We start from the raw sequence: 9,377 nt of genomic DNA on the forward strand, positions 1-9,377 counted from the left end.
AATCCACTAACATCCTGCCCAATTCATTCAAATAGTGATACCCAATAGGAGGGGTTCTGACTGATTCAGAGCCTGGTATTACAAACAACTGATTGATTTTAATGATTTGGTCATTTGACAACTTGGTCCCTTTGTTTATCAAATTCTGCATAAAGAGGGGAGTCAATTGCTTGGCAGTTTGGAAGTGCAGCATTCCATTTATACTCTCTGGGGTAATCTGGAACAGGATTGAGCCTGTGGGGCTGATGACAGCTCTTTGGCTTGGGTCATAGCATTCCTGGCAGCTGTAGATCAGTTCTGGCATAGGATTTACTTGGGGAAGGTTATAGATGGGCAAATTTGAATCCCATATTCCCAAGATGTCTGCCCCACTCAGGTGCTGGGCTTTTAACTCATTCATCATCTGGATATTGTATTTGGTTCCCATAGGGAACCAGTCCATCATTTGGTAATCCATGTCTCCCAGGGCTTTCCATGCTAATTCCTGGTGAGGAGCATTGAGGGGCTTGATATTTAGAGCAATAGGAGTCTCCATAGTTCTTCAAAGTGCAACAATTGTAGGTGAATAGTCAAAATGAAAGCAACACAAAAGAGAGGTGATTCTCTGTAAAGACAGTTTGTATTTTGGATACCAGAGGGGAATTTACTCAACAGCAATTGAAATACTGTTTGTTTTTAGGAGCAGAGCTTCTCTAAGGTCTAACTGTCCCCTTCCAGCGCGTGAATTGTATTTATTAAGAAATCCGCCGGGAAATGCAGAGGGACAGTGGCTTTGAGCGAAGTTACAAGTATTAAGGCTCGGCCGATGCTTTTTGGACTTCACAGTTACAATGGTGGACGTGCAGAGGGAAATGGGCAGTGTAAATGTAGTTTCAAGGTGTCTTAAGCCTTCTGAGCAACTTTAAATTTCAATAACAGTCGTATTGGAGGGCAGAACAATGGTAAATACCTGTTAATTGACGAACAGAGGTTGCGCAGGTGTGCACGGTTGCTGCTGAGGAGGTCGCCCGGGTTAAATCAACAGGTTGGCGGAAATTCGAACGTAAACGGTCATGCAGAGAGAACAACAGTGACAGGAGTGAAAAGTGGGAAAAAAACACGGTTTTTTGGGTAAATATAGACTTTTTTACCATTTTGGCGCTTTTTAGTGATGACGTCAGCATGACGTCATTGGTGGGTCACGGTGAGGTGACGTCAGCTGACGTCATCGGGTGACGTGGCGGTAGACTATTGGTCCAAGGGGGCGATGAGGTGGCAGCCATGTCAGCGGCCAGGTGGACGAATAGCGGGAGCGAGTACAGGTGGATGTGACGTGGCGATTCGTTGGCGGAAAACAGTTGGCGGTTAGGACTGTAGCGGTTACGGTTAAGGTTAACCGCTACGGTTTCTCGGGGCGGTTTAGGTACGACGCCGAATGTGTCAGGCCTGGCTCCGAGATACCTTAGCGCTTGACGCGTGGAGAGGCCCTGACGTGACGCAACGTCAGCTTCTCGGGCGGTAAAGGACAGCAGTGGGAGCCGCTCCGATATTGACGTGGATCGTCGGATCTTCGGGCCTTGATTCGACGGTGGGCGGAATAGGAAGATGCTCGGGTTGTATGCGGGCGGAAAACTTTGGGTAGAGGGTTTTTGTTGGTTTTTCATTGGTTTTTCATTGTTTATTCATTGTTTATTATTTAAAACAAACAATGCACTAACCTTTGGAAATGCGCCAGAGGCAGGTTTTTTGGCTTTGGTAACTTTTGCAAAGGATTTAAAGGCGGAAGAGGGTTTTATAAGGGTTTTTTCAATGCAAATGGTGGTTTGAGGAGCAGTTTGGCTTGCAGCAAGGGGGAATGGGATGGGACAGGTTCACCAAAGTGACCAGGGGTCATTTTGGTCCCTTTTGAAGAACATATGGCTATAATGCCAGGGGGAAGGAGTATTTATAAGATTTGGGGCTTTATACACCATAGTGTTAGTATTATTAGGGGAAAGGGTAAAATAGGGGAGCTATATAGTAAAATTAGAGGTTAATATGAATGAAGGGAGCAAATGAAGGGGATTTTACTGAGTTTATCTGAAATTGACTTGGTTTTGAGAGTAGATCAAAATGAAAAGATCTTAGACAAGAAATGTGGATTCTGAATGAACTAGAACCACCATAAAACCATGATCTCTCTTCATAAATCTCAGCTAAAGAAAGGGAGTGTTAGTAATGGAATAGAGGGGAAGAGGGAGGTTAGTTCTTTGCTGTAATATGATGGGATTAACCACTTTGTTCATTGATAGATTTTGCTTTGGCAAAACACCTCTTGACATATGTGTAATGATGAAAATACCCTTTCTGCAACCACAACTGCCTACCCAGCTATTTTCCTAGCATTTTTTTGTTTCTCCATAGAGGGTGCATTTGGACTTGCAAACCCTTACTTGCCTTTTCTTTTCTTTGGCTTTTTCTTTTTCCTTTCTATCTACTTCTACCCTTATTTCTTCCAAGGTCCCAGATTAAGCTGTTGGGAACCTTTGCTTCTCTACCTAAACTAGTTGTCTGCCAAGATTAAGCAGTTTGGACAGACTTCTTTCTCTATTCTATAACTCAAAATTGAAAGATGGCATGATCCAGATTAGACTGTTGAATCATCCACAAAATTGAAATAAGGTCCTCAATACTTGAAACAGTTTACCCACCTCTTGCTTTCTAGGAAATATGGGATCTTTGTGAACTCAAAGCAGAGCATATTTGGCCTTTCTCTTGCCAATCATGAAATATGAAACCTATTGGTATAGGTATCCAACACCTCTGCTGTAGAACTTGATGCAGTAGTAAGCTGATTTGTGACATAATTATTAAGCCTGGTTGCATATTGGTCACGTGTCAACAATTTTCCATCGCTGGTCAGTAGGCTGGGCAATCCTCTAGTCTGTAGTGCTGCAAGCTTTGTGTCAAAATAGTCCACATCCCTTTGTATTTCCCGACATCTTGCTTCCAGAGTTTGCACCAAGCTTCTCAATGCGGGCACCCTTTTTACTGTCAATATAGCATCTATTCTGTTCATGATATGCAGAGCTGCCAGCTCTTCCTTAGTCTGATGATTCAGAAAATTGATCATTCTGTTGGCATGCTCAGGCATATTTCCCAATGCTGCTTTGGCTCTCTGAATTTCAAACTGAGCAAGGCCAATTAGTTCTACCTGTTCATACATTGCTTGAATTGACCTCCATTGGCCAGTGATTGACTGATTAATTTTGGCCCACAGAATCCTTTTTATTTCAGCCAGGGTCTTGTCCAAAGACAACTCTTTCTCCAAAGTTTTAACTTTGTCCTTCAGGGCCTTAATTTCCCTTGTCTGCTCAGCCACTGTCATTTTGGACTTATCATATTTTTCTTCCAGTTTGGCCAGCTTTTCTTTGGCCTCTTTTATTTCTGTTGCCTGAAGCTTTAGCTCATTGACAGCTCTTGTCAATTCATCCATGCTCATGCTTGTTTTAGGTGTTGTTGTTGTTGATGCTGTGGCTTCTGTAGCTATTGTGGTTGCTGGAATAATTGGAGGGGTTACTGCTGCTTGGGCAGGAGGAACAACAACAATAGTTGGAGCTGTCTGAGGTGGCTGGGAGGTCGACTCTCCCTGCTTTCCTTGCAGTGCTCTCTCCAACTCTCCTTCCAATTCAATTACTCTCTGGTTCAATTTCATCATCAAATCCAATGTATACTCAGCTTCTTTCTCTTTCTGCAGTTCTCCTATTTGTGGGTGCTCAGTAGGAAGCAACCTCAATCTCTTTTTCAATGCAGCAATGTCATCATCTTTCTTCTTCATAAGTGCCCTCACACCCTTAGGATCCTTAGGATCATGTCCTAAGTCCACAATAATGTCCTCCAATGTTTTAATTCTGTTGTCTTTGGTTGTGGAGGATAGTCTTTCGAAATCCAACTAAGTGTTAGTATTCTTCAATGATTCTTTCAAATCATGGGCCAATGTGGCCATCTCTGCAAAGGTGGCATAGACCATTTCCCCTGTTTGCTTATGTAGCTCTATTTGATCCATGGGGTGAATGTCCTTGGCCAGGACCTCTAACCTTGTCTTAACAAAGTCTGCAGCTGACTATGGCTACTAAACCTTGGGCTTGAAGTGGCTAAGAATCATTTTTTCTTGTTTGATGTCAAATGCTGCCATCAACCTTTCCTACTTGGCAGGTGTTGCCTTTAGGAATTGATCATATAGTTGCACTCTAAGTAGCTCATTTTGAGCTTTGATTTCTTTGAAACTGGCCTTGATGTTAGCTGGTTTTTTGCCTCGTTCTGTGGAGGAAGACACCTCCATGTCGTGCTGCCTGTCTTGCTCTTGCTGAAAAGAGCTTGTAGGTGTATGCTGGCTTGCTTCCCTTCTCGGGCTTTCCATAACCTCTTCATTGACTTCCTCCTCAATTGGAGAGTCAACTCTTTGCCTTTTAGATTCAGGCTACTGTGTAGACCCACTAGCAGGTGTGGAGTCTTCTCGGTCTCATTTTCTGCTTCTTTCTTCATTGATAGGAGTTTGCAGAGGTGGCACTTGTAGTGCCTCTATTTGTTGAGGAGGGGCTTGCCCTTGAGTTTGTTCCACTGAAATGATAGGTTGTTCTGTGACCGTTCCTTGTTCTGTCCCCGTTGGCTCTTTACCTTTAGTTGTACCTGTTGCTGATGTGGATGCTCCCTCGGCAGCTTGTGAAGCTGCAGCTGTAGATGTGCCTTCTTCAACTTGGTATGGCAGCTTGGAAGTTACCTGGTCAGCAGAATCCAAGTCAAGAATTTTTTCAAGGTCTTTAGTAGTTTGCTCTAAAATTTCCTCTTGAGTGAATTCTTCAACTAAAGTGCCTTGTGCCCATGCATCTTGATTAGCATGTTCTTCGATGTGTGGGTTTTTGAAGTGGTCATAGGGTGTCAATCTATATTTGACCCTTCTGGCATTAATAAAGCCAAGCGGGTCATAAGGGACCCACCAGAAACATCTTTTCAACTTGAGTTGATCCTTGAGTATCAGGTCAGCATCTTTCCAACCTTCTTGTTCATGATGAAGGGGCCCAAGTGGTCTTTAAATTTCAGTTGAGCCTTCTTCTTAGTGCTGTGAAAATGAGTCAAATCTGAATTTATAAGCTGTCTGTAGTATTCCAAGGCAAACAGCCTCATTGGAACATATCTTGGGAGCCTGTAAGGACAAAGCTCACAGCCGTAGATTCTAATCACAATGTGGTCCTGATATAGGTACCAATCACCTACTTTGTAGCTCTTAGATAGCTGCAATAACTTCTACATCTCATAATTTATTCTGGGAGGGGGAGCTTTCATTAAGAAGCAGGAGACTGGATAAACAAACTGGTCAATGAACTCACAGTATGAGTAAGGAGAATGCTGGACTTGATGAAATACTGGTGACCAGAAGAAAACAAATCTTCTTTCTCCCTTTGAATCCAATTTCTTGATGGGGCATTGGAAACATTCAGATTGTAAATACATGAACAAATGATAGATGTAGGAAGAATATTTGAAAACTCCCTGCCTATCTAGCTTAGCGAGCTGGTCATGGATTTTATTTGCTATGAACTTGGCATAATTATACTTGACAGTAGGAGGCTTTCCTTGGCTAAATGAAGACAACAGAACCAACACTGTCTCATCCACGTGTTCACTTGTTGTGAAACCCAACACATAGGATATCATGTCTACAAGTAGCTTGCCCACCTCATTGAAATGGTCATAAAGGAATGTAGGTGGTTCCTTAGGTTGGCAATCTGCCCTCATGAATGTCTTAGCAATTTTTTCAATCTATGGGCTAGGGAGCTAGGAGGCTTCTTCCAGCAAGTTATTCATGGAGAAGGGCAATAGTATCTGAGTCTGCTTAAAATTCAACATCTAGTGGATGGAGTCAGGTGTGATATGAAATAGTATGCTCCCAGATGGAGACTTAACAGCCCTCTGACTTGGCTCATAATTTGCAGCACATAGGTGAATGATCTCGGGAAAAATATTGACAGAAGGGAGGAAATAATGCGGCAAATTGGACTCCCATATACCATACATGTCAGTGTTGTTTATAAAGCTATTTCTTAGTTGATAGTAGGTATGCAAATGATTTATGTTCGCAACCAGGTCTTGAATAAGATAATTTGTGTCAGCCAAGGGCATTGACTCAAGCTCTTTACTTGGTGGGTTCATGGGAGCGATGTTCAGAGCTGATTGAGTGGCCATTATGAAATTTTTGAATGTTTGAGCTGAAAGGAGGATTAATGCTGTGAGAGGCCAACTTTGCAGAGTTTTTGGTCAAGCTTCCTTCTCTTAGTGAATTCTCTGGAGTTAGAGACTGTGAGGAACAATGCAAAGGGGCCGAGGACAATTATAGCCTCAGTGGACTGACTTAAACAGCGGAATAAGGTAAAATAGGGCAATGTTGGGCTGCTGCAAGACTTTCCCTAGAGGCCGAGCTCTAAACGGAACTTGTATATGCAATTATAAGTGGGCAGAAGGTTTACGAGGCTTTCCTGAAGTGAAGGGTTTCCAGTGGGTTTTAATGGAGTCTTCAAGCGTAGCAAAGTTTCAAATTGGGGAATTTCACAGGCTTACAGTATGTGCAGTGGATAAAATGAAAGAACAGGAGCAAAAAAAGGAGGAGATATGACAAATACATGTTTCAAACAGCGCCGAGAGTGGACGAGCAGGTGCAAAAGTAGGCTATGAAGTCGAATTGCAGGTTGCAGCAGCTGGTCTGGTTGATTTCAAGCTTTGTGAATGAGGAAATGAATAAAGTAGTGAATCAGAGCCTTCAAATGAACCAATAGAATTGAACTGTAACGGTCGCTTGCGTGCCCTTTTAAGCAAAAAATGACATTTTGGCGCTTTTGTCACTTTTTTGAGATGACGTCAGCGTGAAATCATCGGCGGGTCCCGAGTACGGATGGATGACGTGGTAGCTGACAGGGTGGTGACGTGACAATGACACGGTGGCAGGGCGCGGGCACAAAAGGGATGACATGGCGGTGACGTGACACAGCAGCGGAGGCGAGGAGATGACGTCATGAGGGAAGACGTGGCGCCGATGTCACCTAGGGGAGGGCGGTTTGTCGTTTCAGGCGCACCGCCTTTGCACAAAAGTGGTTTGGGAGGAGGGGGCTCCGCCACACCCGGGAGGGCGACGCGTGGCGGGAGTACGACGGGAAAACCGCCAAACTCCCGGATGCTAACCCTCGGCATGTCGGCGTGTGAAAATACCCACCCATCGTAGATCTTGGGTGGGCCAGATCTGACGGCCGACGGGACAGGTGAGACGGCGAAGGGTTAGTGACGGGGCCCGCGGCATTATATTTGTTTATTCATACGGCGGGGGGGGTTTTAACATTAGACATGGGGGTTTATGGGTTAAGCGCGCCAGAGGCATTTAATGTTAAATCAAACGCTTTTAAACGCCAAAATTAATAATGAGTGCCTAAGAGGATTGGGTGTTTATACAAAGGGGAGGACCATGGTTATCGCTTTAACCAGAGGTTAAAACAACCCCGGATTTGGGACGCGAAGGGTTAATAGTGGTCCCAGATAGACACTATTCCCGGACTAAAAACATATGGCTATAGTCCCAAGGGCGGGGGGGTTATTTAATATTTTTTTTTTAGGGATTTCATAAATTTTTAGTAGTGGATGGGGATGGGGATCAGTTAGGGAGCTATATAATAGGACTAGAGGTTAATATGAGCTTGTGAAATGAAAATGTAAGGGGGATTATGATAAACCTACGAAGTGATGATAGACATAGAAATTGTGTAGAAGATGAAAACATTTTTACACAAGAAATGTGGCTTCTTTTCATGAAGAAAGCCAAAAATTTGACTTAATGTTTCACAAAAATGAAAAGAAATGATGACTTATTGGGCAGATCCCAAGGTCCTTTGGGGGTGTTAGTAAGGAACTTTGAGGGAAAGTGAAAGGAAATTAGACATGCTTCAAGAACTCTGCCATCAAAACACTGCCTTGGTACCTCTGCCATAGATGAGGTGAGCTTTCTTTGTCAAGGCCAAAACTGAAGATGATCTTGCTTCTGCAACCCCAGGCTACCTACCCAGCTTAACACATTTAGCATTTTTTGTTACTTCAGGAAGGATGCACTTAGACTTGCAAACCCCAATTGTTTTTTTTTTCTTTTTAACTGCTCTCCTATCCAAAAACTACCCTTATTACTTCCAAGGACCCAGATTAAATAGTTGGGCTCCTTCATTCTCTACCTAGCTACTAACCTGTCAAGATTGAACTGTTTGGACATATTTTCTTTCTCTATCTTCTAAGACAAGCAATTTCAACCTAGGGAAGCCAAGCTTAGGCTGTTTGGTTTTCCCTTAGCTAAGAAATTTTTCAAAAATGGAACTTTTGCAGCAGGAAAAAGATGAACATTTTTGGCACTTCCACTGTCAATCATGAAATATGAAACCTGTTGCAACAGGAGGCTAACAGTGGCTCCACTTGGGGATGGATTTTCTTTGTGAAAAGTTAAGAACAGTAGGTCAGACTGCCTTAATCTCCAACTATTTGTTGTATTATGAAAACTTTCCCTTTGTTGGCTGCTTTATTTATATATATGACAGCAGACTTGAAGAGCTCAGGGCCTTCACTTCGGGCTTCAACTGCGTCAAGTTTGCCATCTAAACAAAAAACTGAAATCCTACCTACCTACCCTAATCAACACTTGATTGTTGGTTAGGTAAAATGAAACAACCAGTGCAACCATTTAAGCACTTGTAGGAAGAAACAAACTTTTTGACTGGCAGTTGGTGAAATTAGAAACATTGTTTGGTTATGTGCTCCCATAATCAAAATTGTGACATACAAAGGCCACTCCTGAACCACTTGCTCCTCATAGAGAAAATATGCTGAAGATTTTGAGTGGAGAAGATCCTCCATGTAATCTGCTACAGGATCAACAAAAGCATCATGTGGGATAGTTTCTCTTAGATCTTCTTGGTCTGATGGGACAACAGTATCTTTAGTAACAAATTCTGCAGCCAATACTTCAGTCCTTCTCTTGAAAGCTTGATTATCCTCCATCTGTAAGTCAGAAGGTAGTACAATTTCCTCATGACTTGGAGAAGGAAGATTTTGAAAAAAATCTTTGGGATCGTGAAAATCATATGACTGGATTTGAGAATGCAAAAGTTCAATCTCATTTTCATGTTCTTCCACAACTAAATCAAGAAGACACATTTTGATTTGAGGGTGTTGTATTGCTTTGACTTTTAACAATACCAATCTAAAAAAAATTTCATCAAGTTCATATTCTGATAACAACTTGCTGAATTCATTTACAGCTTTTTCAAATTCATCTTCCACACACCCAGTCATCCTGTCTGATTGTTAATACTTTGAAATGGGATTAATTTGATGTG

This window comes from Pinus tabuliformis, chromosome 4_1 (genome assembly GCF_031772625.1).
Source record: "Pinus tabuliformis cultivar Carrire ecotype Pingquan chromosome 4_1, CPIR1, whole genome shotgun sequence".
NCBI lineage: Eukaryota > Viridiplantae > Streptophyta > Pinopsida > Pinales > Pinaceae > Pinus > Pinus tabuliformis.